The sequence below is a fragment of the Lygodium microphyllum genome, chromosome 24 (genome assembly GCF_053477565.2).
Source record: "Lygodium microphyllum isolate KBCC chromosome 24, Lygodium_microphyllum_v1.1.10, whole genome shotgun sequence".
NCBI lineage: Eukaryota > Viridiplantae > Streptophyta > Polypodiopsida > Schizaeales > Lygodiaceae > Lygodium > Lygodium microphyllum.
In genome coordinates this window covers 27,869,849-27,876,100 of record NC_141158.1, presented here as the reverse complement: position 1 = coordinate 27,876,100, position 6,252 = coordinate 27,869,849, and positions in this window count along the sequence as shown.

Here is a 6,252-nt window from a genome sequence, read left to right as displayed (position 1 = left end):
ACCATTTTCTAAAAATCCACAATCACCTAATCAATGATCTTAGATTGAAACTCGTTGAAGCGTCGTACATGTTCTATAGACAATTGATGTTTTTGTCTAATTGCTAGCTTGCATTGAGAGCAAGAACATGGGACACACTGATTAAGATACACCTTGCGATCTTGAACAACAAGACCTTCATCGTTTTCCATTTTGTCTACATTATGACAAACAATTTGTTTTTTTTATCATTAATATTTTCTTTTTTAAATTGCTCTCCTCTTCTTCCATCTCTCTCTCTCTTTCCCTTTCTTTATTATGCTGTATGTTTATTCCCTCTCTCTCATTCCTTCTTTTTTCTCTTCCTCTCCCTCTCTCATTTTCTTTAACGATCATGGCTATGACTACGATGAAGACCATGACCACGACCACGACCACAACCACGACCACGACTACAACTATGACTATGACTATGATGACCACGACCACAACCACGACCATGACTATGACTACAACTATGACTATGACCACAACTATAACTATGACCATGACCATGACCACAACCACGACCATGACCATGACGACCATGACGACAACCATCACCATGACCACGACCACGACCACGACCACGACTAAGACTACTTATATAGAGAGGAAGAGAGAGACAAGAGTTAGGGAGAGAGGAAAGTTAGAGAAGAAGAGGAGAGAAGTGAGAGAGGTAGAGATAGAGAGAGAAAAGAGATAGGGGGAGAGAGAAGGATTTAGGGAGAGTATAGGAAGAGAGAAAGAGGAATATTGAGAGATAGAGAAGGGTTGAGAGAAGAGAGAGGAGTAAAAGAGAGAGATCGGACTAGAGCATTTGACACCCATAGCCAACACACCATGGAGAACACAAGCACAAATTGACATTGACTTATGGCAAGAAAATCCATAACAAAACAATAGTTATAATACTCGAGGTAGGATTTCAAAGTTTTACTGATTTCAATTGGTCATGGATGCCATACTATGGGTAGGTTGCATTCACTAAGAATAGAATTGTCTTTTCTACCTCATCTTCTCTCCATCATCAATAGAATTCCCCTTTACCATTTACAACTCACTCACCTTCTCTCCTGTGGGAGCTTTCACTCAACCGCCGAGACCCTCGGACCACTTATTGTTTCAAACGTTCCAAGCCGAGCACTAATGGCTACCTCTCACATAGCCGACGTGCAATGTCTACCTTACGGGTGTAGTGAGCTTACCTTGATGTCGTTCGAGTTATCTCCTCTCCCGCACACTCCGGTAGCTCCACGATCCAAGTGCAAGCTTCAAGCAAGCTCCATCCTCAAGCTCCACACTCCAAGCTCCATGTCCGCGAGCAAGACAAGATAAGAGAAGAGAGGAGAAGAAGAGAGGAGAAGATGGAGAGCTTCTCCTCCTCGGTCCCTCACACTCACACTCTCACACTCCCTCTCTCAAGCACAAGCTCAAGCAAGCAAGAACAAGAAGAAGAAGAAGAAGAAGAGGAGAGCTACTTTTGGCCACACACAAGAATGAGCTTCTCATTCACTTTTCAACTTTATATACAAAACCCTAAATCCCTTTTGGGTGGTCATCCCCTTTTTCCCTTTTTTACATGGCCGGCCATAGCCTAGGCCCTTTTTTCCATTGTCCTTCTATCTTCCTAGCTTCTTTTCCACCGCCCATCTACATTTACAAATTGCACGGGTGAGAGCTTGGCGCTCTTGGAATTAAACCATGATGCGCTTGCGCTCTTTTACAAAGTTTTGACTTGCGCTTTTCCTTGTGCGCCTTTCTCCCTTATTTAGGACTCTTCTCCTTGTGCGTCTTTGTCTTCCGTTTCTCTTTGCTTTGGCCTTTTTCTTTGTCTTCTGCTTTAGCTTTTTCGGATTTTCCACCTTCGTTCGTTTGAGGGTTAACATTACCCCCCTCCTAGATGAGTGCCAGTCCCATGGCACTCACCGTCATAGGTAGCAAGCGTTTAGCATGCACCGAAGAGTGGGTGACAAGGACGCCTATGGTTTCCGTGGAGAAGTGTTAGTGGTGGTGTGGAAGAGGGTTCTGGGGGCCTGTTGGTGGCCAAGGTGGCTGGGGGAAGGTTGTTGGAGTTGGTGGTAGGGCTATTCTGTGTTGGGGACTGCATTGATGGCCAGCACAAGTGTTGGTTTGTTAGGGATTCTGTACATGACAATTATTTGTGGGCTTGTCGGATGGTAAGGGATAAGCATTCGAAGTTGGGTGTTGATGGAGAGTGAACGAAACCTTCGTTGGAGTCTTCAACACCTACAATTGAAAACCTCGCATGTGGTCTCTCCCTAAGGGGTAGTACTAGTCTTCTTATCGTGCACAAGACATATTTTGATTAGTTTGGGAGACAGGTCGAACTCTAAGCAAGCTGAGAGTATTGTCCTGCACTTGAGGACCCAAACTGTGTATATACTTTGGTGCAGGTATTATGTGAGTGCGCGTGTATACTTAGATATTACATAGTTAGAAGACCGTGGGCTAGTTTCTCGTAACAATGTGTGGATGTAGCAAAGTTGTCCATGTTGAGAAGAAGTACATGTGAAGGTATATGAGACATCCTTTACATTGTGACTGCGTGACGTAGCATAATTGAATACAGGGACACCGCACTGTCGGTAGCTGGAAGCTATTGGACTTGCGTGATGAGGACGGTGTACATGTCATGGCCAATCGTGCGGTGCTTACCACCATTGATTGCAATGGTATTAAGGCAGAGTGCAAGAGAGAATTGTGCAAGTGGGTCACGGTGATAGGTCTAACCATAGGCGAGACAAGCTCCCTAGGTATGTCCTGCCCTTGATGTGCCTTGAACAATTGTGAGTGATGCTAAAGGGCTAGGGGACTAGGGACAGAGCCAGTCGATCAAGGTCATTGGACGTACCTAATTTGAGGACCCCTAGGTGCTGTGCTATGATCATGGGTGCTTGTTATCTTTTCATTCGTTTCTTTTCTGTCTTTCTTTCTTTCTTTCTTTTCTTTTCTTTTCTTTGCCCTTTTTTTTATTATTTACCTGCCTGAGTACAACCATTACAATATGTTGAGGCTATCAGCCTTTCAATGGGTTGGAACATGTTAAGCTTCGAAGGCTCAAAAAATGGATAGTACAATGATGATTGTGCCCTAGCCTCGTTGTTAGAGAAGTAGTTGGCGAAAGGGGGAGATACACTTGAGATATTGCAAACCTCCTTGCGGTGCATGCGATGTTGGTACAATTGAGGTAACGACTGCCGTGAGCCAACTATAGAGCTTGACCCAGAAAGGGGGCGTGACCCAGGAATGCGCTTTGGGCCATGCAATGTGGGTGGTTGGCAAGGGTGATTCGTGATTTCGGCAGCATGGCTTTGCCGCAGCTCCTTGGAGGGTCAATGGTCTTTGCGATGATCGGGCATTGAACACTTTCGCCCAAAGATTTGTCTCATCCTGTATCCACTTGTCGCATCATGAGAGTACATGCATGGCATATGCCGCAACTATAATAAACCGATGCAATGTAAGGAGACATCACTGATCTGAATTCTATGATGTTGACTTAGACAGTTATCACCTGCGCTTGATTAGCTTTTTCTTTTGCTAAACGCGTGAAATATATTAAACACAGATATGAAAAGTTCATACGAGTTGGGAACATGTCAACACTTAACAAGTCAGGAACACTTAACCATTTAAAAACAAAAAGTTATGGCCAGTTATCATTTGATAAGCCCTTTATGCATCATGGGCTACTCGATTTGTACGAGACGGGGCGAGTCTAGGTGGCCGGGCGATTGGGGCTCTGCTGGTGTGGGGATCCCGTGGGGTTGAGCAGGGAACATGTCGATCGGGACATGAATGGTGTAGTCCCGGACCGCTACCGTTTCCAGAATGTCTTTAAACAATTCATTGAATTCTTCCCTTTCCCGAGCTGCCCTTTCTGCCCTTTAGCATCTGGGGCCCGGGCGTGAGGTGGGGGTTCGTGCCACTAGTGCTGCCACCTGTTACGTGTTTTGAGTCTTGGCTTTCTTGACTCGAGGATTCTTCGGCCTTCGCCCTAGACAGTGGCGCTTAGGGCCTCGCTTCTTGGCGTACCTCTTGATGGTGGGCACATAGTGCTCCGGTGGAGGGGCACGTGCCACATGCTCCCGTCGTCTGTGAAGAGCGTCTTTGCATGCCAGATGTTCATGGTTCTCCATGTGTTCCGTCTGGAAGCCTGCAAGATGCAATCCAAGGGTTAGACCTTGATACAGGATACAACTGTTCGCATGGAAGGGATTTTAGTGTGGTTTATCAAGCGCATATGACAAGAAGGGGAGGGGTGAGGCATGCAGTGTTTTGTCGTAAAGGGATGGCCCCCATGATGATGTTTGTTTTGCCTCCAGCCATTAGCCAATATTGGCTTATGCTAAGTTGTGTGGACTGGTTGTCATGGAGTGGGATAGGGTACATCCTCGGAAGGATAGACCAAAGAGGGAAGAAGGTGTATAGAAAGGGGCTGCACCCTTTCTACACCATCAGTGTTTTTGGTCAAGGCTTCATATGGCGGTAACGTGGGTTGCATGCCCTTCACTTGGGGATGGGGATGGTCACACGGCTTTTAAATGGGTGATAAGAGGAGGACTTGAGGAGCTTAGCCTGTCAGACCCAACTCTTCTCCCTGCGCTTGACTGTCATTACTTGTGTGTGTTGATATTGTTTATACACGGTGACACAAAAATCAGTGTTTATTTATATACATACTTATGAATCCATGTCACTTCACGAGGATAAGAACCAATTGTAGAACTCAGGGTTGTACTGGAGCGTGGCACACACATCCAGCACTCGTGGCAGCTTACTTAGTACCAATAGATATTTTGCCACATCAAGCAGCATGGACCCTTGTCCGAGTCTACTGGCAACATGTAACTCCTCCTCTGTGAGAACCTTATCAAACAAAGGGTTTTCTTGTCTAGGTGGTTCAGCCAAGTCCCTACCCTGAATGGCAGTTAGCACTCGTAGGGAAGTTGGTGCCACATAGGTTGGGTCTCTTTGAGACCGCCATTTGGCTAATCGCTCCTCAGAGACTGTCATGATCTGAGCCCCTAATTCGGCCATTGCAACGCGGTGTTCACACCAATGCTATTCAAATTGACTTCGGCCCTCTGTTAGTTGCTTTAGTTGCTCTATGTCTATGAGATTCGATTGGCAGAGCACTTCAGTGAATGTGACGGTTAAGCGCAGTTTGTTAGCCTCCTCGTCAGGGATGAGTTGCATGCGTTCATGTAAAAGCCTGTTATAGTGCTCGTCAAGATGTTCTTGCTCTTCCCAAGATAAGGGGAATGGCAAGTATTCTTCAAGCTACTCCTTAGGGCATGCACCCATGTCCGCAAGGACGTAGATACGTGCGAACACTTTGAGCTTAGCATCCAACTCAGTTAAGCATTCCGCGACACTTCTATGTTCAGCGAGGGCTTGCTCGGTTGCCATCTCATGCAAGGTTCTAGGATTTTGTCTAGGCTTTAGCATAGCTAGGGGTTCAGGCCTGTACAAGCAAGATTGGTTGATGCTAGGATTGCTCATGCTCTTGGGGTTTCCATGTTTCTCTAGAGGCTTCGTTGTTGCATTATGGTTTGTTAACCTCAAACATGACAAGAGCGGAAGAAGGCAAAGAAGACGCAGGGCAAAGGTGAAAAGAAGGTAGCCCGACGGAAGGAAAAGAAGGAGAAAAGCCCAAAAAGCGCAAGGACAACCATCAAAGACCAAGGCAACCATAAAAAGGGAAAGGCGCATAAAAAGCGCACTCTAAAATCTTGTAAAAGAGTGCCGAGCTCTCACCCGTGCTATTTGTAAAGATAAAAGGGTAGTGAAAAGAAAGCAAGGAAGAGAAAAGAACAATGGGAAATAGGGCCTGGGCTATGATCGGCCATGTAAAAAAGGGAAAAAGGGAATGACCGCCCAAAAGGGAAGTAGGGTTTTGTATAAAGAGTTGAAAAGTGAATGAAGAGCTCATTCTTTGGTGTGGCAAAACTAGTCTTCTCCTTCCTCTCTTCTTCTCTCCTTCTTCTTGCTTGTGTGTGCTCTTGAGAGAGGGTGTGAGAGTGTGAGGGAGTGAGCACGTGAGAGAGTGAGGAATCAAGAGGGTGAAGCTCTCCACCATCTCCTCCCCCCTTCTCCACTTCTCCTTCCTTCTCTTCTCTTGCGCGCGCGGCTATGGAGGATGAGGCTTGGAGAAGGAGGAGGCTTGAGGATGCTTAAGCTAGCATCAAGAATCGTGGAGCTACCTAA